At 46.1% G+C, this 27189-nt stretch overlaps 1 protein-coding gene across 2 annotated transcripts in view; it reads right to left on the minus strand.

Annotated features, from left to right (window-relative positions):
- Positions 1-23250, minus strand: part of Fam110b (family with sequence similarity 110 member B) — a 120100-nt gene extending 96850 nt beyond the window's left edge. The window contains exon 1 of one of the 2 annotated variants that reach the window (XM_075967026.1): positions 22914-23250. The gene's annotated coding sequence lies outside the window, so the exon portion shown is untranslated. The remainder of the gene's footprint in view (positions 1-22913) is intronic. The other variant, XM_075967027.1, reaches the window with a different exon arrangement.
- Between the last annotated feature and the right edge of the window lie 3939 nt (positions 23251-27189).

The following is a 27189-nucleotide window of genomic DNA, read 5'->3' on the forward strand; positions in this document are numbered from 1 at the left end:
ACTGGGTACTTGTGATCCCGAAAACCTGAGGCAATGACCACCTTACTTCAGATGGATGAACACATGGCTGCAGAGTGGCGTTCTCTGTGGCCTGGAGGTTCCATTGGGATGAGTGTGTGTATAAGGGTAGGGTGGCTTAGCAAATCCACTGATGATTTCTCTAATGAGTGTGAACTGATACACACAGGTAAATGAAGTATTCTGACAAAATATGTAAAAACGCTGGGCGTACAGGAGGCATGTAACCAGAGGGTGTTTGTGTAAAACCACACCAGTTCTATTCCACGCTCTACTCGCTGCATGCCACAGGAGCGCAGCTGAAAACTTAAAAACATACACACAGAGATATACAGACAGGGACATCCTTGAGACAAAAATGCAAAGAATGTCCCTTTTATTGTGCTCAGGGTCAGCTTATATAGGGCTCTGGCCACGACCCAGCTCTCGGGATCTTTCAGCTACAGACTCCTCAGAACCAACCCCCCTGCCACCAAGGTCTCCTGCTCAGAGCAGCTGAGTTGTTTACAAGAAATTCAGGGTCTGGCGGTGCACAGTCCCCAACATGTTTGGTGTTGTTTGTTGTTTTCTTTTTTTCTAATTCTCCCCATCTCCTTGGGTTATGGATCCTGATTTATGGGCAACCTGCAAATTTTCCATCATGTTGCAAAAAAGACTACACAATTAACAATAGTTAGAAAATCAAACCAAAAAGACTAAAAGGTGGTGGTATACACCTTTAATCCCAGCACTTGGGAGACAGAAGCAAGGAGATTTAAGTTTGGTCTAAAGAGCAAGTTTCAGGACACCAAGGGCTACATTGAGAAACCCCCAACCCCCAACAAACCAAAAAAAAAACAAACTGAACACATCACACACCAATGTTTTTTCATGGGATAGGTGCCTTAAAGCCATTTGCTTCCTGGGAATTAATTTATCTGGACTAAGCTGAAAGTGAGTCCCATAAATAAATAAATTTATAGGGGAAAAAAGGCACACTACAAGTTCATTAAATACACTCAAATTAAATTCACCCAACCCATCATTTATATTCATGGATTCTCTAAAAACAGCACTTAGCAAACCACAGTTGAGAAAATGTTATCCATGTTAAAAATGTTTAGAGAACAACTTGATGGAAAAATCTATGAAACTAGCTGCAGGGCCAGCATCATGATCTTTTGAGGATAAATATGTACTCAGCTGCAAATTAAGACTAGATGCGCCCAGTTGTAAGGAACACACCTTTCCAAAAAGCACATGGCCTCTCCCAAGAGTTCACTCCCACACTCCTATCCATGGTATGTAGCCACACAGCGTAGCACACTAACACAAGATCTTCAGCCTAGCACATTATTAGCTGAGTATTATTTAATCAATAATCATGTCATTCTCCAGGGCTCCAGTGAAGAAACTCACACAGAAAAGATTATATTCCTATATCTATATATCATGATTCCTATAATTATGAACCAAATCTAGACTTTATTAAGTTCCCAACCAAATGGCTGGAAGTAGGTAGGAGGGTCTAGTATTTATTCTAGATTCATGAATAGAAGCAAGAGTCTCTGAAAGTGTCTTAGGGCAGTGGAGACAGACCAGCAAGAGGGGAGTGAAGCCTCCTTACTTTCAATGTTTTCATTTGTGAGGCTCTGGTATTCTCTAAGTCCAACATTCGTTAAGAGGAATTGTTATGGTCAGGCTAGTCCTTCCGCAGTCTCTACCCTCACCTGCCCAGTAGACACTGTGCTTCGCATTTGTTAAAGTCTCCTGTGTAAAATCCCTTATTAACTGATGGAAAATATTTCTTTAAAGAAAAACACAGGGAGCCGGGCGATGGTGGTGCACGCCTTTAATCCCAGCACTCGGGAGGCAGAGGCAGGCGGATCTCTGTGAGTTCGAATCCAGCCTGGTCTACAGAGCTAGTTCCAGGACAGGCTCCAAAGCCACAGAGAAACCCTGTCTCGAAAAACAAAAAAAAAAAAAAAAGAAAAAAAAAAGAAAAACACAGGGGTAATGAACCCCCAACCACCTAAGGCAGAAAGAATTGATCTTACCTTGAGGGTGACTGTTAAAGTATTATTTTTAAATAACTAGCTATTAAATTAGTCACTGTGTTTCTTGAAAAATAAAAATTACAGAATGTTATTTAAGTCACCCTCGGATACAATGCCAAGAAACTGTGTCAACAAGTTTCTGCTTCCTATTATTATATTCTGGCAGTTTCCCACCCTTTGTAAGCATCTCCAAATTCCAAGAGGTAACTTCAACAAAATGCAAGTCTTTCTTTTTCACTTAAATAGTTCAGGCTAAGCTACATTAGCCAAATTAGTGAGCTTCAGGTAAGAGGACATGTCTCAAAAGACAGCAAGCATGTTCATGCATGTGAGAGTCTCTCTCTCTCTCTCTCTCTCTCTCTCTCTCTCTCTCTCACACACACACACACACACACACACACACACACACACACACACAATTTTAAACTGGAGATACAGCTCAGTGGCAGAACGTTGGTATAGCACGAATTAGGCCCTTTGTTCCATCCAGATACTCCAAAAAAAAAGTTTCTACTATATATTTATCATAGGGTTTAGCACACAACGTCTTAGCTCGCTGAAAGATAGCTCCGATGTGATCATCTAAGAACGCTGCTTAACTGCATACTTCTGCTTTTTGGGAGATAATCACTAGCAACCCTCCAACTTGGCTCTCTCCTCTATGCTACATATATAATTGGAGCCCTCCTCAAGTGCTTTTCTGAGCAGGTGGCACTAATTCCAAGCCAAAAAAATCTACTCTTGGCTTTCCCGCAGATCCTAAGATCCATTCATCTTCTTCAGAAGCAAGTGTAAAAAAGATGCCAATATCAACACTGGTATGTTCTGCTATCCTACAAAATTAAGTACAGCATTAGTAAAATGTAATGTAATCTGTTGGATGACTTTTTTTTAAAAGGCTTTGGCAGGTTTTGTTGAAACATGTTTTTATATTATATATTTTTTAAATTGGATAAAATACGCATAACATGAAGTTTATCACCTTAACCATATTAATCATACCACTGGGTGATGAAATACATCATTACCAGCATCCATTTTGAGAACTGTTTTGCTCTTAAAAACCTAAATGTTCTGCTCATCAAGCAATTCTGCATTCTTTCCTTCTCACCCTGGACCACATCTATTTTCCTTCTTGACTGACCACGCTTAATACTTGGTACAAAGAGGAACATGTAATACTGTCACCTCATAGTTAGCTTCTTTTATGTTTTCCCCATGGTTCCGCCACACTGCAGTGTGTTACATGGGACATTTCTCACTTCTGGTGCTGGAACATTCAGCCATCATCACTGAAACAGAAGGCCAGATACGTCTCAGCAGCAAACCCTTGTGAGTAGATGGGCAAAGTACTAGCGGAAGACTAGCATGTGGACGAAAGCAAGGGCCTCCCTGCATGGCCGGGATCTAGAGACAGCTCTCCAGCCTCAGAATGCTATTTACTGGCACGGGCCAGTGCCTTGCAACAAAGGTCTGCAAGGAGTGTGTTAGCTCAGCCGCATGGCCTGGCTATAAAATAAGATAGGAGGTTTCACTCTGGTTTGACTTTTGATACTTAATGTTTGCTTCATTATGTCTCAGGTCTCCAAAGAAATCAATGTCAGGAAAAACGACATGGCAGGAAAACTGAGACTATCCAAACTAACGCCTCCACAACATATACTTCAAAGTTGATTGATGTTAACTTCACTATCTTAATAGTGACATGGGTAAGGAGTCTCATACCCACATGACTGAAACCACAAGTGTTTCAGATTTCAGATTTTCATACAGAAAAGGAATCTTCTTAGGTGTGGACACCAAGCTCAAACACAAAACTTACTCTATGTCTTACTTAAAATGTTTCCGAAAGTTAACCTTTGAATTCACTCATGCCCATCAAGCTGCACTCTCAGATCAGCACAGGTCTTAGGAACACGTACTGCTGGTTAGTCAGTAACTACCTGGTTTAAAAAGATTAGTGCTTACAGATTATTTGCCATCAAACAACCCCAAAATGGAATCTTACTTCTTTTCAGAGTTTTCCTCTGTATCAAATAGCAATATATTTACTATCACCAACAGAATATTTAAAATAGTAAGTAATAATTATCTTTTAGTTCCTAGTGGTAGCAATGCTATAAATTAGTTCTATCTAAGAACCTTCAACTTGCAGGTTTTCTAATTCCCTGTGTACCACACAAAAACCACTTTTTCTGTTCCTTGCTTCTTCCCTGACTAACACTACAAAACTGAACTTCTCAAGATCCCAGGTGTCACACTATGTAAGACCTTGGATTTGATCTGTTCTGTCTGCTCACTTAGCTGCCAATCATCTTGTGTTAGTAAGTAGCTGATCTGGGCTCTCATTTGGTCTCCAGGCCAACCCTCCTAACCACATCATCTTCATGCCCTGAGCCGTGAATCCTCTCTAGACTCTATGGAGGCTCGCTGGAGCACTTCCTAAGCTGGGACTCCTCTCTAAACTCTACAGAGGCTCTCTGGAGCTCTTCCTCGTACAAGGCATCCCCTTAGGAGAAGCTTGATGAATAGCCAAATTCAAGGAGTTTAACTACGTTGGGACATAATGAAAGCCACACCTACTGGCTCATTCGTGGTCAAAAATTTGACCTATAATCCAGAAAGATCAAACAGTGCCAGGAACGGGGGAAAGGCTTGAGCTTATTCCTCACCACGATGTACGTCAGCTTTCTAGCCATCTTTCTGGGTCACTCCACCTGTAGAGCATGCCAGCAACCTCAGAAACACCTCGACTGAAGGCAGGTAAAGAACAAAGAGTCTAAATCCCAGAGCAGAGTTCCAGAGTTCCCACTGACATGCGAAGGGGAATAGAGGCCATTTCTGCAGCTAAGCTTTGAGGACACTGGACATCACTATGCAACAAGAGATAACAAAGATTTACTTCAACTTCTAGCTTTCTTTCTTCCCAGTAAAATCTTTTACCTGAAAGTATCTATTTCACAGGCTACAAAAATAACTAAACTTCATCACAATGCCATTGGCACCGTTCTACTTTCTCTCAGCCACACACGCCGAAGAGAAGTCAGCCTTCTCAAATGCTGGCAGTGATAAAAAGATCCTCCGCTTGGTTCTGTTGAGTGTGACAGTCAGATTAAAGGGGTCAACTACATAATTAAACCATAAAAATAGAATGGGTTTAATACTGCAATAATAAATAGTTCAATATTGGGTGTTAAATTGGTTTCCAAATAAAACTAGTTTTCACTGTAGAATACACATCCCATTAGATTTCTAATTGAAGTCCTGATAATTTTGCAAAAGTTCTTATTTGATCTATGGGGGCTTTTTGACTCAAGGAACTGAGACAGAGTTCAGAAAGAGTTACATATTTCCACATATTTAATTAATTCAATAGTATATAAATCAACTTTTGCTGGAATAAAAAAGAATTTCAATATGTAAATTTAACATCTATCTTAAAGTAAAATAAAGTAAAATTTTATTTTGAAAATAAAATATCAGCTTAAAAATTAAAAAAAATTAAAATTCTGAGAAAAAGAAAGACTAGAGTTTCAGTGTAATGTCTTGATTTTCTTGGGTTACATATAATGTACAGGATACATTTTTCCTTTAAGATGAAAAATGAAGATAACTGGTTTACTTCTGGGTATCTAAAATGCTCAGCAAATGACACCCCCAAAAGCAAGTCACAGCTGACCCAGGATTTTAACTGTGAAAATCTACACAGCCTAAAGGCAAGTACAAAGGACTTCAGCAAAATCACATGATTTACGAAGAAGACTGATTCTGCTAAAGATGAGGAACATTGGTACACAGTGTGCTGAGACAGACTGTTATCCCAGCACCAGGGAAGTGGAGGCAAGAGGATCACAACTTGAGAGCTCATCTTGGACTAAATAGGCAATTTCATTCAAGCCTGAGGTACTGGGCAAGGCTCTGTTTCAAAAAGTTATACACATGCATACGCATACAGACATACACATATGCATGCATGCCTTCTAAGGAATATGGGCTGCCTTCGGAGGCTCTTGATGGAAAGGCTAAAGCATTCATTGTGGGGCTCCAGTGCTGACAGGGGCTCTTACTATCCCACAGGTCCTCAGCAATGCTTTCATCCAGGCAATGACCCCTCCTTCCAGCCTGAGATCTCCAACGAAATGTACTTGCTATCCCAATTTTTGGGTTTTTTGTTTGTTTTTTTTAAGACAGGGTTTCTCTGTGTAACAGTCTTGGCTCTCTGTAGACTGGGCTGGACTCAAACTCACTGAAATCCACCTGCCTCTGCCTCCCAAGTTCTGGGAACAAAGGCGAGTGCCATCACCACCCGGCTTTGTTGTCCCAGTTTTAGCACTGACTCTTCACAAGTAAGACTTCATCACCAGTTTAGAATCACCAGCAAAGGTGTGGGAAATTCCAAGAGTCAGGAACAAGGACGGACTGTCCAGTAGGTGCTTGATGACACTAACTACATTGCAAAGCACTTGCCGGCCCAAGGTTTCCCAGTGTGTGCCAGGGAGGATGCTCGGAGATCCCATCATCCCTACTCCAAAAAGGAGGTCACTACACAAAATCATGTGATGCGCTGATCATCTGGATCACAAGGCAGCTGATCTCGAACAGCCTTTGGACAGAGCACTGGTATCTGTCCTGCCACTGTGGCTCTGATAGCTCTAGTTTTGCTTGGGTCTCTTCCAAGCCAGAGAACAGGCGGCAAAGCTCTAACACTTCCCTGCAGGCACCAGGACCTAATGCACACTCGGTCAGTTCCCCTCCACAGGAGGCCCAAGGTCCAGCCACAGTCACAGAACAGGAAGGGCTGTTCTGGGACTGAAGGTAGCAGCTTCACCCCTCCGGCGCTTTGCTTCCAAGTGTTTATCAGTTGGCAGTGGTGCTAAAGGGTGAAGCGACCTTATTTCACAACGACAAGCCCCCGAGAGCGCTCTGAATAGACTCCTCCACTAATTCTATCACAGAACAGGCACAGAGCCTCCAGGGCCTGATACAATCATCCCACAAAGAGAGGCAGAAAAGATGTGTGAGAAACAAAGCGGTCACAATAAGGAATGGGCAAAGCCAACAGGTCTCAAGATGCTGCAGTATGAGCCTAGGACTACAGGCCAGAGAGATGACTACATGGATCTCAAGCTTTCATGGACCCTCCCTGCCCCCTGTACAGCAGTTCAGTCTGGACTGGAGGCCTCTGACATCATACTAGGCTGAAACCTGCCTTCCCGCCATTCTCCTCCATAGATTCTGCTTCAGTGATGTAGAGAACATACACTTCACTAATTCCTAAATGGGCTTTCTGAGATAGCACACTGCTATTGACTCAGCCTAGGAAGTGCCAGGCTGGGGCAGTGCCCAAGGAGAGATGACACAGTACCCAGCACCCATCCTGCACCATAAGCCCCCTCGTGGGCCTGAGGACAGCTATGAACACACACATGTGAACATGCACGCGCGCGTGCGAGCGTACACACACACACACACACACACACACACACTTTTGTGCTACTACGATGGTTTGGGTACTTCCTGCTATGATCCTCTTCACCTACACAGGGTGAAGATACCACAACGACAAGCATTTGAAGGAAAGAAATCTCTGCTGCAAGTGTAGCTCAGCCAGCCTCATACCCAGGGCCAGTGGACTAGTTTCATCCTAAATACAGCCTCTAGGAAGGTGGGTCCTGTGGAGACACCAATGTGAGCACCTTCACCAGACAGGTTGGGGTAAGTAGGGAGGGGACAGTCCAGGTAGACCCAAAGTCAGGGCCTGTGAGAGCTACTCCATCACACCAAACTCAAGTGCATGAGCCCTCAGACACCAGAAAAGGGACGACACCACCCCCGGCACATGACCTCTCCCAAACAACCTAAAGACTGTCTTATCTCTGCACCAATGCCTGTGTTATCAGCATAGGACCAGCTGAGTACCTGTGACTGGAAACTCTTGGGACCTAGCTTTCACAATACCTAGAAGTACTTCAGATGTTGGGAAGTGATATCTTCGTTTTCAGATTTTGGAATACTTGCACAACTTGACCGAGAAGCATCTCGGTGTAGAACGCTTCAAAATCCCAAACTGTTTGAAAGGACAGACTTCTAAAATGTTCAGTTTTCAATATATTTGGATTTTGGAGGGGATCAGGAAACGTTGAATGTGTGACCACAACTCCAAGAAAACCCAGTGAACTATAGAAACTCAAATGCAAACCTATCAAGGCCTTCTCATCTTCTAGGCCAGGAACCTCATGAAAGACAAGAGGCATGAAGCAAGCGTCATGCGATTTGTGCTTAGGGAGCCCGTTCTGGCTTTCAGTTACTACTACTTTGCCTTCTGTGAGTACACGGCCATCTGCTTAGCAGAGCGTTGCCAAGAACATGGAGTCAAGGAATTGCAGAGTCTTGCATGGCAGTACTCAGGGGAAATAGCAGCCACAGCCATGAAGCACACCCTGCCTTCCGTTTTCTCCTACAGCCATAAGAAAAAAGGAAAATGGAAATAAGTAATGGGCAGTATTCCGACTTTAGCCTAATAAATCTAGAAAAAAATATCATTCCAGCCAGTATTTAGTATAAAAAGTGATAGGGTTACTATTTTGTATTCCCTTTTCAAATTAAATCTTCAAACCCGAGTACAGTTTTACAATGGCAGAACGTCTCAGTTCAGGATGGCTCCATTTTCAATGCCAGGTGAGCAAGCGGCCAGTGGTCCCCCACAGCGGCCAGTGGTCCCCCACAGCGGCCAGTGGTCCCCCACAGCAGCCAGTGGTCCACCATAGCAGCCAGTGGTCCTCCCCACAGCAGCCAGCACAAGTGGGGGTTGCCAGTGCTTCCCGAAAAGACCAAGGCATTCACCTCCGATGCCAGACACCTCCCGTGTTCTCAAATCTTTCAGGATGCCGTTCCTCATTGCCACTGCGAACTCCTTCAGCATGTGCACGATTACAACACACCTCCCATGCTCCAAAATCCCTCAAGATGCAGTTCCTCATTGCCACTGTGAACTCCATCAGCATGTGAGGGACTGATGACTCACCCTGACCTATAGATAAGGACCACATACACCACAGCACAGACTTAAGTCTGAACCAGATGGCCAGCAGACTCAACCGGCTCCATTACAACCGACATTCTCTGTTTATTGCCGGGAAGAAGTGGACTTCACATCTCTGCATCCAGATCACTCAGGCATCATGAAGCTATGACTGCTTCCTTTGTTCTTTTTATTCAGAATGCACAGGGCTGAAGAAAATTCAAGAGAAGACATCATAACAGAAGGCTTTTAGAATGACCAGGGAGCACAAACCAGAAAATACACAAAAAGAACTTCAGGCTAATGAAAGAACAGGGGTGGAGCTTGAGATGGTAACAAAGAGGATTGCAGATGCTGTGGCCATGCCAGGGAAGACCCAGAAAAGCCTATGATACTTTCTTTTAAGCACAACAGTCAGAGCTTTGAGCAGCCTGGAAATGTGACCAGCTGATCTCTCAGCTGACGCAGAAGTGAGTATATCAGAGGCAAGGAGATGAGAAAAGGAAAGATTTCCAAGGTAGAAACTAAGATAGAGGTACCCCAAGAATGCAGCAAGACCTGGGCAGGGCAGAAATGTCGGGGTTGGGGCATTGAGAGGGGGCATGGCTGAAGGATCCAAAGGGTTCTCAGTTTCCAGTAAGCTGCCAAGCATGACGAGAACCACCTGAGTCTGACCAGTCCTCAGCCTGCACAGTGCAGGCCCCGGCTCACAGAGGCATGCCCGTTGGGAAGCTGACTCAGTCATGGGAAAGAACTCACCCTTTCTAGGGAAAGCGTCTTGGGTTTTTTTTGTTGCTGCGATAAACACTATCATCAAAAGCAACCTGGGGAACAAAAGGCTTACAAGTTACAATTCACCCTCAAGTGAAGCTAAAGCAAGACCTGAAACAGGGACTGATGGGGAGCAGTGCTCCAGGCTTGCTCAGGCAGGTTTCCAGCACAGCCCAGGACCACCTGCCCAGGGGTGGCGCACCACCTATAGTGGGGTGTGGCCTCCTGTATTACTCAGTAGTCAAGATCATGTCCCACAGACATCTTCATAGGCCAACCTAATGGAGGCAATTCCTCAAATGAGATCTCTTCTTCCCAGGTGTTATCGAGGGTTGTTTCAGGTCGACAAAAGCCAGACATGAGGTTTCCCAGGTTTCCACGGAGAATCAGCTGAGCCACTGAAACCTCTGAGCACAAAGCACTGTGACGTGTTAGCTGCTGGAGGCTGCAGGAGGCTGCAGGAACATCGCTCTTGTATGCAGAACGAAGTCTCTCATGAGCTTTCTGCTGTTTCACAGGTCCAAACGCAGGGGAAACATGCATTCTGACACAATATTCCATGTGGCGTACTTTTTTTTGGGGGGGGACCTTAAACCACCTCTGCTGCTACTATAGCAGGTGGCATTTCATAAAATACCCTAGACATAGTGGCTTCCACACAGAAACTTCTCACGGTCTGTAGATAAGAAGCACAAGGCCAAGGGGCCCACAGATTTGCTGTGGTAAGTGTCCACTTCCTGGGTCACATATTGTAGCTTATCACTGTGTCCTCAAGATCAGGAAGATATGGGATAGCTCTCTGGCTCTTTTACGATGTCGCTAATGCCATCTGTGGAGTCCTTTTCCCTCCTAACCTAATCACACCCCAGAGCACCCCAATCCTAGCACTTGGGGATTAAAAGCAAAAATATATCAAGTGCATCACCTATAACATGATGCACTGTGTTAAAAACAGAGCCAGGAACATAACACAATTTTAAAGGTCTGCCTCATTTTTGTATATTTTAAGACTTTTTTTAGATGGACTTAAGGAAGAATAAATCAGCCATAAACAATCGAATGCTTTTAATTTAGTTACTGAAAAAAAAAAACTGAAGCACCTTCTTCCTTTGTGGAACCTCCCAGGTTAGAGTAAAAATGTTTCCCGCTATTAGATCAAACCTAATTGATGTTGAAACCAGGTAGTATATATGTACAAGCTTTAAAACACTTCCCTCCCTGTTTTAAATTTCAAAAACAAAGAAGAATGAAAATGATACATAAAGAATAATTATGAAAAACTGTTTTTATACCTGAAACTTGCTGGTAGCAATACCAGGATACCAGACATTAACCATGAACTGGACGGACACCTGGTTCATGATCATCAATACATCATTATGATTAACACATGATCATTTTCCTTTGCCAGACAATCTATACCAGACAAAAACATGTGCACCTTGATAAACTTCTGTTTCACAGAAGAGATACACAAAACCAGAGAAACTCTGTAAGATGCAGCCATCAGCAGAGAGCAGCTCTAAGATGCAGCCATCAGCAGAGAGCAGCTCTAAGATGCAGCCATCAGCAGAGAGCAGCTCTAAGATGCAGCCATCAGCAGAGAGCAGCTCTAAGATGCAGCCATCAGATGAGAGCAGCTCTAAGATGCAGCCATCAGCAGAGAGCAGCTCTAAGATGCAGCCATCAGCAGAGAGCAGCTCTAAGATGCAGCCATCAGCAGAGAGCAGCTCTAAGATGCAGCCATCAGCAGAGAGCAGCTCTAAGATGCAGCCATCGGATGAGAGCAGCTCTAAGATGCAGCCATCAGCGGAGAGCAGCTCTAAGATGCAGCCATCAGCAGAGAGCAGCTCTAAGATGCAGCCATCGGATGAGAGCAGCTCTAAGATGCAGCCATCAGCAGAGAGCAGCTCTAAGATGCAGCCATCAGCAGAGAGCAGCTCTAAGATGCAGCCATCAGCGGAGAGCAGCTCTAAGATGCAGCCATCAGCGGAGAGCAGCTCTAAGATGCAGCCATTGGATGAGAGCAGCTCTAAGATGCAGCCATCAAATGAGAGCAGCTCTAAGATGCAGCCATCAGCAGAGAGCAGCTCTAAGATGCAGCCATCAAATGAGAGCAGCTCTAAGATGCAGCCATCGGATGAGAGCAGCTCTAAGATGCAGCCATCAGCAGAGAGCAGCTCTAAGATGCAGCCATCAGCGGAGAGCAGCTCTAAGATGCAGCCATCAGCAGAGAGCAGCTCTAAGATGCAGCCCTCAGCGGAGAGCAGCTCTAAGATGCTGCCATCAGATGAGAGCAGCTCTAAGATGCAGCCATTGGATGAGAGCAGCTCTAAGATGCAGCCATCGGATGAGAGCAGCTCTAAGATGCTGCCATCAGATGAGAGCAGCTCTAAGATGCAGCCATCAGCAGAGAGCAGCTCTAAGATGCAGCCATCAGCGGAGAGCAGCTCTAAGATGCAGCCATCAGCGGAGAGCAGCTCTAAGATGCAGCCATCAGCGGAGAGCAGCTCTAAGATGCAGCCATCAGCGGAGAGCAGCTCTAAGATGCAGCCATCAGCAGAGAGCAGCTCTAAGATGCAGCCATCAGCGGAGAGCAGCTCTAAGATGCAGCCATCAGCGGAGAGCAGCTCTAAGATGCAGCCATCAGCAGAGAGCAGCTCTAAGATGCAGCCATCAGCGGAGAGCAGCTCTAAGATGCAGCCATCAGCGGAGAGCAGCTCTAAGATGCAGCCATCAGCGGAGAGCAGCTCTAAGATGCAGCCATCAGATGAGAGCAGCTCTAAGATGCAGCCATCAGCGGAGAGCAGCTCTAAGATGCAGCCCTCAGCGGAGAGCAGCTCTAAGATGCAGCCATCAGCAGAGAGCAGCTCTAAGATGCAGCCATCAGCAGAGAGCAGCTCTAAGATGCAGCCATCAGCAGAGAGCAGCTCTAAGATGCAGCCATCAGCAGAGAGCAGCTCTAAGATGCAGCCCTCAGCGGAGAGCAGCTCTAAGATGCAGCCATCAGCGGAGAGCAGCTCTAAGATGCAGCCATCAGCAGAGAGCAGCTCTAAGATGCAGCCATCAGCAGAGAGCAGCTCTAAGATGCAGCCATCAGCGGAGAGCAGCTCTAAGATGCAGCCATCAGCAGAGAGCAGCTCTAAGATGCAGCCATCAGCGGAGAGCAGCTCTAAGATGCAGCCATCAGATGAGAGCAGCTCTAAGATGCAGCCATCAGCAGAGAGCAGCTCTAAGATGCAGCCATCAGCAGAGAGCAGCTCTAAGATGCAGCCATCGGATGAGAGCAGCTCTAAGATGCAGCCATCAGCAGAGAGCAGCTCTAAGATGCAGCCATCAGCTGAGTTCACAGCAGATGTGCTGGAGGAAAGGAAGAGCTGCAGCACGACAGCCCAGAAGGTCTCCAGAGGACCGAGACTTAGGGGACCTAGTTGGCCCATTTTAACAGACTGGGAAAACTACATCTTCCCAGGATGATTTTAAAACATTCACCTAATTAGTGAGGCACACTGATCACACCGGAGGTACTCGAGAGCAATGGTTAGAAGGCGATCGGAATGACCCTCAGGGTACCCAGAAACTTCAGCTCTGCATTAGTGTTTTCAGAAGAGGGTATCACTGAACTGGGGGACTTAGGTACAGCAGTTGGCCGACCACACAGAACAATAGGGTGCAAGAAGATTGAACTCACTCACATTCTTCCCCAGTTCACTCTCTGCCTGGCTGCTGGAGCTGAGCCATCTGTTAGCCTGACCTTGGTCTGGTACCCACACTTCTGGTGGCCCTTGTTTCCCCGGTGTGTAGACAGCAGCCTGTGGGACATGTCAGCCTCCCTAGTCTCAGGAGCTTCTTCCTCATATTGTATTCGCCACTGGCTCTGCTGTCCTGTAAAGCCGGGCATTAAGGCTGTCAGGTAGTTAAAATGCGAAACTGGAAGTAAGGCGAAGATACCTAAGTATTTCAGACACACAACCCACAACGATTTGTTCCTGTGTGGTGCGTTAATTAAAAGTTCCTGTGATGTGGTTTCTTTATCGCCGACTCTCAGTACCTAAGAATCAGAAGGCTTCATGTGGAGAAATGGCTCCAGAAAACCCTCAGGGGAAAGAGCGGTTGGGGATTAGCAAGGAAAACAGCCCAGTCCAGTGCTAGAGAATGTTGAAAGGAGAGCAACTGCAGGAGAAAGCAGATAAGCAAGGCAGGAAAAGTCACGTGAGCTGAAACACATCACACTGATGGGAAGGCAGAGCCAGTTCTGCTGGGGGGAAAAAAAGAAAAGAAAAAGAGAAAAAATGAAGCATGGATGCTCACATTGAACACAGAGCAATCTCTCCCCCCAACACACATACCTCTCTCTTCTTTCCTCCCTCGCCCCCAATCTGGCAGGAGTGGACTCTCACCACCTCTAAAGAAATGGGTGTTTTTATTTGTTTATTTAGTTTTGTTGTTTTTTTTAAATTCAAGCAATTCCAATAGCCCACAAATCTTTCTTGGTACTATTTAAGAATATTTCAAGTACCTGCAAAATATATATTTTATAGTGATAATATTCTCCCCTACTACGAGCTATAAAAATAAATTAATAAAATCTTTAATAAATCAAAGAACTAAGTTTCTGTACAGTCAGCCGGTTCCCTGAAACCTGAAAGCCACCTTGGCCACTGTTGTTCCTTTTGCAAATTACAGCACCCGGTATTCCCAGGCGGTCTCCCATCCAAGTACTAACCAGGCTCGACCCTGCTTAGCTTCTGAGATCAGACGAGATCGGGTGCTGTAATTTGCAAAAGGAACAACAGCCACACATAATGGTTCGGCTGGGTCCCACAGCCAGGCATGCAGCCATAGTGGAGCCCCAGGCACTGCAGGGCATCAACAGCCAGTCACCCATGGCCACCACACAAGAACAAAGTCCCACCAGGAGGTGATGACACAGGCCATTAATCCCAGCACTGGGAGTCAAAGGTAGGTTGGATCTCTGTGAGTTCGAGGCCAGCCTGGTCAACAAGAGCCAGTTCCAGGACAGGCTCCAAAGCGACAGAGAAACCCTGTCTCAAAAAAACAAAAACAAAAAACAAATAAACAAAAAACCCAACAGAAACACAGCGTTTCAATTATTGATCATTTGAAAGAACACAGGGTAGTGAGAGGTTAAAAGGGTTTTTAAATGCACAAAAGCACAAGCAAATCTACAAAGAGCCTCCCAGTTCAACAGTGTTTCTTTACCAATGAAAATACACACACACACACACACACACACATACACATACACACTCATCATCTGCCACTAGTCCCCACTTACCATGTGCCCGGCTTCCGAAGTTTATTATTCATTGTTTTGCAGTGCTGTGTGCGGGAAGCACCAGGGGCCTCTGCAGACTAAGCATGTGTCTCCAACTCAAGCTGTTTCTAACAAGAATGGGAATGGTGGCCCTTGGTAAGGCACGGAGAGAAAGGTGATGAATGTGGCTGCATGTGTGTGGTGACTCAGTGTGTACATGTATGCACATCCGTGATTATGGGGTGTCTGCACGGGGGTCTGAACTTTGTGTTTTACTCACCAAACTTCCCATTAGAAGAAAGTATGCAACAAGCAACCGGTAAACCCTTCGAAAGACTAAAGGGTTAAAGATGACACAAACGTCGTTATTTCTAAAAGAAATATTTCCTTTTCAAAGCTATGAGAGCATTTCAAACAAAGCACCAGCTGGTAACAGCAATGAGAGACAGTCCCTAAAAGTGATAGGAAACTAGAAAGCAGGAACTGGGGAAGAAAACCCCAGTCCGGAGTAGCAGCTGACAGGAATGCTCCACTGCCTTGGGCAGGCCACTTTCACACAGGTGACACTTCCCCCCACCTTGACTCCTGCTGCTTTTCAACCTTTTTATTACTGTTATTTATGGGTAGTTGTATATGTGTATGCGTGCCCCTGGAGGCCAGAAGAGGCCGTCACATTTCCTGGAGTTGGAGTTACAGGTCCCCTGACATGTGTGCTCGGAGCCCAGCTTAGATCCTCTGGAAGAGATCTTCACCATCCCCCTCCTGGGATTTTATTATCTAACAATTGGGTATCTGTAAGCAGAAACACCGGCCTCAGGTGACCTGTGGCAACATTCAGCTCAGAGAACAAACAATCCTTAGTTTCTTATAAGCCATGTCAAATTTGCTGCCCCCCAAAAGGCCCTTGCTCCTAAGCACAACCTCTTCTTCCCTCCAGCCTCTCTGTTCCCAGACTGTGAAGAACATGTATGCATACCTCATCTGAGAAGTCAGTCACTTCGCAGCTGTGACAGAGATCACCACTTGACATTGAGCTTTTGGGCTGTGTTACCAGGATCCCAGAGGATGAGGGCCTCCTTGCCAGCAGCAGGGCAGTGCAGCAGGCACTATTTGGCCAACCACAGTACCAGGCCCTTCACAACCTGCAGCTCAAAGGTGAGCAGCTCTGGCCAAGGCTCACTCAACACACCAACAAAATGCATGTGAAGTCTGGGTTAGGGAGAAGAGGAATCTGTGAAATCCACCAAAGCAGCTGAGATGGGGCTGCTACCCCAACTATGGCAATCATGGCCAACAGAATACTGTAAGTTCTGTCCTGTGGCCCATATGATGAGATCATATGACTGGGAAGGACTAAGGCACGGAATCCATAAGAGAGAAAGACAGGAGTTCTGAACTCGGTAAGCTTCTCATCTAACTTCCACAATGGTTTTGGAAGTAGGTAGGGCAGTCATCCCCATGGTAAAGACAAGGAACAGAGGTCTTGCAGGCTCGGGGGACTAGCTGGACTTCCCAGAGCCAGCTGTACCTAACACTGACTGGACTGGGAGACTCTCCCTCTTCTCAAGGAACCTACTTGCTGTTTGCTGGCTACAAGTACACTTTACACTTCTGACCTGGGATTGCCAGGGCCTCAGCCTGCCCGGTGACTTAACAGCAACAGTGTGAATCTTCCGGGTCTGTCTCTACTCAGGGCCAGTCACAGGCACTGCCTAGAACCCAGACACACAGAGAGTGAGAAACTCCCTGAAACACGGCAAATCTGGCATTGCCAGATTCCTGGTCTCCGTGATAGCAACCATCTCGACTTAAATGCCATGCGCATCTCTCATGTGTATGGGAAGCGCACTGCAGTCTTCAAGCCCAGTGTCGTTTTTTGCGGCAGTTTCTGAGTGGCAGGCAGGTGCTTCCTCAAGGCCTGACCTTGCTCGTTGACCTCCCAAACACAGGGCTTCGTTCACTTCAGTCAGCGACACACTGTAAGTACAGGCCAGCAAGTCCCCACAGTTCAATCTGCAGAACAGGCTGCATGTCTCTGATTGCAATGCATACATGCTTTCCTGTCTCGTGACCTGAAATCAGGACCCTCATCACAACTCGTGTCGTGTTCCAGTCCATGTGACACAATAGTTCTATCCCAGCGGCAGCCATGGAAAGGGACATTCTGTCTCAAAGTCAGAGGTATGTCAGGTGAGGAGGAGAAGTCCACGACACCAGGCACCCCACCCCAATTCCTTAGTAATGGCTTGATGCTTCCACCACTGTGTGTCCCCTTCCCCACAACTGAGTTTCCAAATGGGGACATTAAAGCCAGGTCCCCTCAGGATCAATCCACCAGTTCCTTACATACAGAGTAAATGGAACGCACACATGTGAGCACACACACACACACACACACACAGACAGAGAGACAGAGAGAGACTGTGGTCTACAAGGCCACCAGGTGACCTGATTCCTTTGTTTCTTATTACAAGGGTAGAAGGAGTTCTGGCTATCACAGGGCCTTTGCATAAGCCATCCCTATGATCAAGCATCCTTCAAATGTTGCCTTGTTGATTTACTTTTAATGATCACACTCACTAGAGTTCTCAATGAGACTCTCGAAAGCCACACAGCCCAGGTGATAAGCCCTCACCATTCCCAGCCATACTTGTTATTCCTTTAAGTTGGGTTTTTGTATATTCACTTAACTCAGTGGTTCTCAACCCACAGACCGAGACCTCTTTCAGGGTCACATAGCAGATATCCTACATATCAGACACTTACAGTACAATTCGTAGAAGTAGCAACATTACAATTATGAAGCAGCAATGAAAATAGTTTTAGGATTGGGGGTCACCACAACCTGAGGAATAGCATTGCAGGGTCACAGCTTTGAAACGCCACTGATTTAATTTATTGTCTGTCTCCTCAGTTTGCCTTCTAAAGCCTCCGGAGGTTAGTTTTGATTGACAGGGTCTGGAATAGCCAAGGCAAAGCGCTTCAATCACACCAACAGGGCTTGTTGAGGATAGGTTGGCTTCTGAGCGTGACTGTGAAGTAGGCACTTGATCTACAGTCAGATGAGGCGGGGAGACCAACCGCACATGAGGGCAGCACCATTCCCCGGGCTTCCCATTCCTGACTGCTTTGATGGAGAAAGCCAGAGAAGCAGAAGCTCCCACCTCCTGCTTCCCAGCTGTAGTTGCAATGTGACCGGCTGCCTCAGGCTGTGCCTCTCCGACTTCCCTGGAATTCTGAGCCAAATAAATCTTTCTCCTCTAAATTGCCTTTGTCAGATACTGAATCATAGCTACAGGACTCAGAGTTAAAGGAAAAGCAATTCATAATACAAGCCAGGAACAGGCAGGGACTAACTACGTCTTTCCTGGCTAGTGTTTATAAAAAAAAATTCCTGGCACACAATAAATCTCTGTAAATAATTTTTAATATAGTAACCATAATAAGAGAAAATATTAACTATATTCTTTTGTATAATTATTTCTTTTTTATTACTAAGTTTATGGAACCAAAGCACCATTGGCAAGAAGGGTTATTTTGAAGTACTACCCATGATTCTTCTTTAAGAAGACATCTAAAAAGATGAAAAAACCATGTAATGTCAGGAGGAGGGAAAAAAAAAACAAACCTTCTTTTCGTTACAACACAAACACCCGAAAATCCCGATGGCTTAGGATTGTGTTTTCAAAGTCCTTATCTGGAACTGGACAATTTCAAACCACACTGATCTTGGCCTGGTGCACAAACCCCACCATAGAATTCTTACGACTCTTCCAGAAACCAGTCTGCTAAATGACAGTTTCCTGCAGCTGAGGTGTTCTTTGAGTCTGTATCCAAAACGTTTACAATTTTAAAATTCTCACTCTAGCAGCAACTGAAAATTGTGTTATTGTGCCCCCCCCACCCCCGACAATGCTGGGAGGGAGAAAAAAGGAAGCAATTTGTTTGGCTACTAAGCTTTAAAAGGAGGGGGCGGGGTAATCAAGGCTCATAAGTATAAGTCCTTATGTAGCCCCCTCACGAGACGAGGGGAGGGAGGTCAAAGCTCAAAAGAGATATGTCTTATACACAGGAGATATGTCTACTCATGAGAGAAACTGCATCACGTGAAAAAGATTAAGGTCCTCCATAGTCCCTTCTCATGCACAGGAAGAAGCCAAAGATGTCAAAAGAGGCAGATGGGTTGTGTATATTTATTAATTTCATATCGCAAGAGCTTCATTAAGAAACCTGCCCAAGTCGTCTACAAACAAGATGAGAAAGGACGTTGGCAGAGGAGAAAAGGTTGGCTCGTATCGGTATGGACGATGAGAAGATACATTCCCACAGCTATCGTTCAGTTTCTCCATGTCCATCATCCCATGTGAGACCTTTCATGGCCCAGAGTCACAGCTGCATTCAAGTTTTGGGGACAGCAGGCCAACACTGGGTCACCCGCTCTTTTCAAGAGTCCCTGAGTACTGCTTGTTTATATTACTATTTGTGTTCCTGTAGGGTGGTCGACTCAGAAACACCAACCATCAAAAACAAAAACAAACAAACAAAAAAAACCATTAAGTTAGTCTGCCTCAACTGTCGAACAAAATATGCAGGGACTGTAAAACAGAGCAGAGATTTGCTTCGACCTTCACCGTCCTATCTAGCAGATGAAAGCGATCCTCATAAACAAGCTCACGGAGGGAGGGGACGTCATAAGGCTAAATGGAGAGCGGGGGCTATCATGAGCAGACACCCCAAACAGACCCAATGGCTCAGCCATCTTTATTAGCCTTTTATCTAATTCAAAGACACTCAGCTGCATCCTCACCTCCTAAAGCAGGTCACCTTTGTCATGCATTATGACATTCCTCTGGGGCTAAAGAGAAAAAAAAAGCTGAATTTCTCCTAGTTTTGGACTGTTTGATGACCAAGCACTAACCAGAAAACCCAGACCCCATCACTGAGTGATGAGATTTCTTGATACCAAAGCCGGGGAGAAAGGAGCAGGCAGCTCCAGCCGCCAAAGGGGAGCAAAGGCTTTAGCTCCCTGGGCTCTGGTACTTAAATACATCTCGCTGTTTATTAGCTATGAGTCGGATGAGGCATGCGATTCGCTCACAGAAAGCAGATGACAGGAAAGCTATTGGCTGTTAGAGGAGTAGGAGAAAGTCGAGAGATAAGCTGCTCGTGGAACTGGCCTTCAGAGATAACCAATGAGGGGCCAGAGAACCCTCTCCTGTGAGCACTTACTACTTCCTAGCCTGGGTGCTCACACAGCCTGGAACCCAGCAGGACAGAATAAATTCAGTCATCACCTTGACATCAACTCTCATTACAACATGCCAGGATCCAAAAAAAAAAAAAGATAAGCAATAACAATAAAAAGAAAAAAAGAGCGTGCGGGGGGGGGGGCACAGACCCTAAGACAGGCTTCCCTGGATTAATTCAAACTGTTAATAGGCACCTCGCCATTTATTTTTCTCTGTTGAAGGTGCATATCAGAAAAACAAAAAGTCGAGGGGAGCTGGAGAGGCTCTTGGCTTAGGTGATTCCACCTAAGTTTAAGGTGGAGAGACAAAAGGGCAGAGTACAGAAATGATTTTCATAAGCAATGTTTACATCCAGAACATTACAGGGCTCTCAAAGAGAAAACATTCTCCGGGAAAATGCCCAAAAGATTTGAAAACAGAAGAGGAGACGGGTGCAGGCCGGTGTCTGCATTGTAGGTTTCTCACAGAGAGACAAACACTGGTGCAGATTAATCAATCCCTGGTTTTCTTGAAGCATACCTGTGCTGTGACTGGGCTCCCAGAGCTCCCCACAGCACCACCTACTGGTCCTGGGCTGTACCTACAGCAGCGCCACTTCTGGGAGGACCGCAAGACTTGAAAACATTGAAAAATGAAAAAGACTGCCACTTCAAAGTCAATGATGGAGCCAGAGGGTGGACTGATAGCTAGCTGACGAACACATCAGCTATCCAAGTTGTAAGCACCATCTTCTGGTTACTGCGAACGGCAAGTGGGTAGTTTTCTTTTTCTCAACTGTTTAGGCTTTAGATCTTGATCCTAAGGTCTTAAAGCTAGAGTCAAGACATTCTCCGAGAAGGTGGTCACACAGCAAATACATTCATCTTTCATTAATGATAGGAATGAAGAGGGTTAACTAACACTATGACAACGTGGGTATTTTAACTAGAAATTGAAATCACCATGCTATACCTTGAGAAGGGGTGATCTGGGGATGAGGTTCAAAACAGAGGTTTTCCCTTCCATGTAAGCCCTTCACAGACTACGAGGCTCCTTAGAGACAACCAGTTCTCATCATGAAACCCACTAGGCCGTGACTGGATTCAGTCTCAGAGACCCAACCAGTAACAAATCCTCTCTTCCCAGACACTGAGGAGACACAGCCAGGAGCTTGTCAGTCTGCTACAAACAACCCAATCTCAATTCTGATCTAAAATTAAATCACAGACTCAAAATAGAGCATGCTGTAAAAGATCTGGGGTGGAAACAAACAAAAGAAACATTTTTTTTTTCTGAGCACCAAGAACATGAACTGAAAATAAAAACAAAAATAAATATAGCTGGTATTTTCCTAGCTCTGCTTCCACGGCCTATATTAAGGCCTTTGCAGATTTTCGGGCTCAAGAAGCAATGCCATCCCTGTGTTTAATTCATGATTTTAAGGTGAACGATCCAAGAACTGTTACAGATTAAATGTAATGGGGCAGATCAATGGCGTGTTACCATCAGCCTACCCTTATCTTTAAATAGCGATGCGTAATAAATACCTCATTTGAATGAGCAGGTCTCAATAGCATAAAATGAACACAAACAATAACAACAGCAACTACCCAGTACGGTCACATGACTTAGCATAGTGGGTGCTAAATAACTCTTTAGCACCAACAGAGGAAATGAAAATGGAAGTCGTATTATTCATACTGAAAAAATGCTGATTCGGCTATCATACTCTTCTCTGTAAAAATAGACTCGGCGGTCCTCACAAGCCAGCCAGGCACTGTTGTCACAGATGTGCGCCAGATTTGCACAGGACATAACTTGGCTGTGGGGAAACCCGGAGTTTGTCTGAATCTTAGGCAGGAAAGAACGCCTGGTCTTTCTTGGAGAGAGGGTGGCGTTCAATAAATCCGAATAGCAGCTTGAAAGGGTTAAAAAAAAAAAGGCTGGCGTCAGGTGGTTTTATTCCCACTTTGGGAAGTAATAAAGCAAAGTTATCTCCTCTTCCTTCTCCACTAGCCAGGATGCAGAGACTGGCCACTGCCGCTTACACCGTCAGGCTCTAACAAAAGGAGGGCAGCGCAGACACCCAGCTGCCCACAGCCTGGCATTGTCGCCAAGTACTGAGTGGCGCTAGGTGACAGGGGCACGAGTGAGCCAGGACCAATTTTATCTATTCCCAACCTGCATGCTTTCAAAGAAAGAAGAGGCAACCGAGCTGTGGGAGGACTGGAGGGTGTGTGTGGTGTGCTTGGGGAGGTGGGGGAGGGTGCAAACAAACTTTCAAAGCCCTGGGATCTGCATTCCCGCAGGAACTAGAAGCCCACTGGCGCGCCCACGGGATGCCCAGCGTGGGGATGCAGCATGGAGAGGGGCAGGGGCCGCCGCCTCCTCACCCACCCTCTTCTCAGCAGCTAGCGTTCCTTCCCAGCCTCGGCCTCGCCGCCAGCCCGGGGCTCGCAGCCGGGCGCAAGGCGGACAACGGGGCCGGGATTCCAGACGCCCTGGCCCGGTCGGAGCAGGACCCTGAGCCGAACTCTCCAGCCGCCAGCGCCCCAACTTACCTTCGCCGCGCTCCCGCCCCTGCAAGGCGGCCAGGCCCGGCACCAGGCTCCGGAGACCGCGAGGAGGAGCTTGGGCCCCGCGGGGCACTGCAGGCCGACGTGAAGGGACCGCCGGGTCCTCACCGCCGGATCCGAGTGGACCCCAGGGGCCGAACGGGCCTAGACCGCGCGGCAACGGAGGGCTGGACTGACCGCCGCCGCGTTTGCACCTCCGCACAGAGGGGCGGGCTCAGGCAGGCTCCACCGGAGAGCTGGGGAGGGAACTTGGAGCCCGTCGCAGCGGCCCAGAGCTCCTGTCCCCACGCAGCCGGCACGCCCCCAGGAGCGCCCCGCCCCCAGCCCACCTTCCCGCCCCACCCCCTCCGCAGCCTGCTCTCCTCCCCGCCCCCCTACATGTACCCCGCCCACATGTACCCCGCCCTGCTCCCATCAGTCCCACGCCCACCCTGTGCCCCACTGCTGCCACCCCTGAGAAGCTACCAGGGATGTGACTCTCCCACGACAGGACAGTACAGACTAGTCTGTGCTTGGTACCCAGAACCTGTATGCAGATGCGATGAGCCCACCTGATAGCGCCTTCTTGAAGATCTTGGCGCCCATCTGACTCCACGTGGTTGGTAGCAGGGTGTTCTCCATGGGCAGGAAGTATTCAGTAAGAGTAAGCACAGTCTGAGCTTAGCTAATAGGAAATCTAAAAGTTAAAATCCATGCTTATCCAAATGACCGAATTTAAAGGAGTTTGCGGGGTCAAAATATATTTCTCTCAAAAATATTAAGCACTCAGGAGGCAGAGGCAGGCGGATCTCTGTAAGTTCGAGGCCAGCCTGGTCTACAAGAGCTAGTTCCAGGTCAGGCACCAAAAACTTCAGAGAAACCCTGTCTCGAAAATCCAAAAAAAAAAATAAAAAAATAAAAAAAAATAAGCAAAATGTCTCAGTTTTTAACCCTTAGTACTTTGAAGTGTGATGACATTTGTATGGTTTTTCCCAGAAAGATCATTTATATGTGTTTAAATTATTCAGCTCTTAATTCCTTCTAGTTCAGAAATTATAAACTAAAAGTCAGATTTCCATAATAAATTTCTGCCTATTTACAAGAGTATTGTGTTAATAAGTGACATAACGCTAGGCTTTGAGTGGAACTTTGGCATGAAAATGAGTTCCTTGTCAGCAAATTACACTGTAGCCTCCATTCCTGCCCCAACCCCAGTGACAGCTTTTTTTCATCATTACCATAGCAAATGCAGGCAGGCAGTTTCTGGCCAGAGCAGACCCTCCCAGCCACCCCCAACACACACACACACACACACACACACACACACACACACACAATTTTGCTTATTCTTTCCTGGCCTTTATTTGCTCCTTGCCTCAACCCATTGTGTATGAGACATAAACCTCCATTTCAGGTGCCCAGGATAGCCAAGGAAAGTGTGTATCCTGTCCCCCGGACATGGAGATGGGAGGCCGGAGGACATCATCTACTCAGGAAGAATCATGGCTCTTTCTCCTAACTGTGTCAGGTAAGCCTGCAGCAGCTGAGTGTATCCCACCAAAGAACAAAGCCAAGTCAGAAGAAAACCTTAAGCAAGAAAGCCAGAGAAATCCACATATCAACCAAATTCGCAAAGCCCTATCTGAAGGTATAGACATCTGGACAGGTGTCTAAGGATGTGCACCGTGAATTGCCTTTCTTGCTCAGGAAGTGTTGCCATAGGCTCCTTGTCAAAATGTTGACTTACAAAATCTTAAAAGATTAGCGGTGGTGGCCCACGCCTTTAATCCGGGAGGCAGAGGCAGGAGGATCCCTGTGAGTTCGAGGCCAACCTGGTGTACAAGAGCTAGTTCCAGGACAGGCTTGATAGCTACAGCAAAATCCTGTCTCAAAAAAACCAAAACCAAACAAACAAAACAACAACAACAACAAAATAGATTATCCTGTGCTTTGGAAATCAGAAACATAACTAGTGACTTCTAGCTTTGGTGTTGCCCAAATCAAAGTATTTCTTGCTAATAAAGTATAGGCCTAAAAGTCACTTAAACACACTCCCGGGTTTAAATAGGATTAAGGTTCTCATTGATGGTCATCTTACTTTCAGTGTAGAATTAATGCACCCATATTGTTCTTACCGTAATGCGAACCCAAAAAGACGTGTGGCCAGAGAACAAGAGGCAAGCAAAAATGCCATAACCAGAACCTCCTAGTAAGTTTCCTGTCTTTGCAGTTAGCACAATAAGATGTACGTTTACTAGTTCTCACTGTCTACTCATCCAGGATTTGTCTTTTCCAGACCAAATCTGCGGGGCTACTCTGTTCTTCTGGGGACTGACAAGGCTAATGTTTGAGCGAGGAATGTTCCTGTGCCCAAGTATGGTCCCAGGGAAGTGGGCCATGGGCCTCTGTGTGGGATTCATTTGCCTCACAAAGGTTTTTGTCTCTGAAAGTACTCAGACAAGCATTTTCAGAGGCAGTTCTCAGCAGCAGCCGCAGCCTGATTGCTGGATTTATTTCGTGTGGGAGAATAATACGACATCTAAAAGAGAGATCAGGGCCCTCGTTGTTTCCCTGCGTCAGTGAGAACGTGGTCTTTCAATCACTAGTGAAATTTTAAAAACATAAAGGCCCGTGAGCTGAAAACCAATGTACTGTAAACAGATGTGCCTCGCGCAGGAGAGGCATGGAAGAAATCATGACTCAGCAGCTTACAGGCAACCAAAAGGAGCCAGGGTGTGCAAGCCCAGTCCAGGAGTATCTGGGCGAGTGTTTATGATTCTCCAAGGAGAACCTCAACCAAACAAGTAGAGTTCTCCAACACCATTGACAGGGCCCAGTAAGTTCTACGTAGGATGGGCTCAGGCAAGCTCTGTTTGTCCAGAACTTCCCCTAGGAGCACAGTATCGCAGAATGGTTTCTGTCTGGTTTCGAAATTACCTGAACCAGGAGAAGACAAGCATGATGCAAAAGCTTATTTTTGACTTCTCTCAAGAGTGTGTGATTGTTGTTTGGGGTTAACTTGTGCTCTCCCTTCTATGGAAAAGCCTCGGCCCTCAGACCAGACCCCTAACTTTGGATTGTATGTAAAATTAAAGCTATCGGTTGCACGAACCCCATTTGTCTTTTCTCTTCAACAGTTATTTTGAAGTTACAGAACAAACAGGAGGAGAGGAATGCATTTCAGGAGTAGGGGGATGGGTTAGAAGCCATACATCAAGAGATAAAGGCCAGCGGCCAGCAAGCAGAGATGGGAAGACTGTGTCGGTGGTCAGTTCAGCGTTGGTCTCGGCCCCGGGTTTATCCATTGCTTCAGCCTCACAGTTTACTTTGCACTCCTGCAGATGCTCAGGATGGAGATGGGTGTGTGCAGACAGCATCCAGGACCAAGCTTAGCTCTAATAGCTGCTGTCTCCTAAGTACTTAGTCTGTTAGGCAAGTCACACGCTTTGTTTTTAGTTGACACAGGCCACTAAACATAAATATTATGATGTCCATTTTGTGAAGACATTCAGGCCAAGGAATGGTGAGTGACATATCTAAGGTTAGAGTTATTTAGAAGATTTATGGGCTGACCCATGTGACCCATAGTCCCATATATCTTTTACTCTAAACCAAACTTGCTCATGGATCCCACAAATCATCTCTCCAGCGAGGCAGTCTAACCACAAGAGACCACTGGCACATACATGAGTTAAGTTTCAACACATCTAAATCCCTTGAGTTTAATTTTGATTCACTCAATTAGAGTTTTGATTTTAAATGTCGATGATTTGAACTTTTTCTTAGCCACAGTAGCTATTTTTTTCAAGTGTTCAGTAACCACATGTGGCTGATGGCTGCCCCGCTGACTGGCCCAAATTAAGTAAAAAGCATTTCCATTGTCAACGTTTTGCTGAACAGGACGGCCCTTCAGACATTTGTCTGTGTCATCAGGTAAGGCCGGGTTCCCCGTGGTTCAATTTCCTAGTACGCTTTTCTAGCTCACATATGCTAGGTGTTATAGGATTTGGTCCTAAGGGTGCAATCCTTTTCTGTGCCCGCCTTCTTGAGCATAGCATGCTGTACTGAGGACATGGGAAGGCACAAAGGGTGAGAAGTGACTCTCCAGGGGCACACGCAGCACACCATGAGGCCCTGTGCTTACAGATCCTCCCTCTGGCATCTCCACACTGCATCTTCTTGAAAATACCTGCCCGACACTGGGAAAACCATGGTCCTCTTTAGCCTTTTGCCCAAGTCTGATTTCATGTTTTCATATGCTCTCCCTATGGATTTTTCTTTC

Source organism: Microtus pennsylvanicus, chromosome 3, assembly GCF_037038515.1.
Source record: "Microtus pennsylvanicus isolate mMicPen1 chromosome 3, mMicPen1.hap1, whole genome shotgun sequence".
Taxonomy (NCBI): Eukaryota; Metazoa; Chordata; class Mammalia; order Rodentia; family Cricetidae; genus Microtus; species Microtus pennsylvanicus.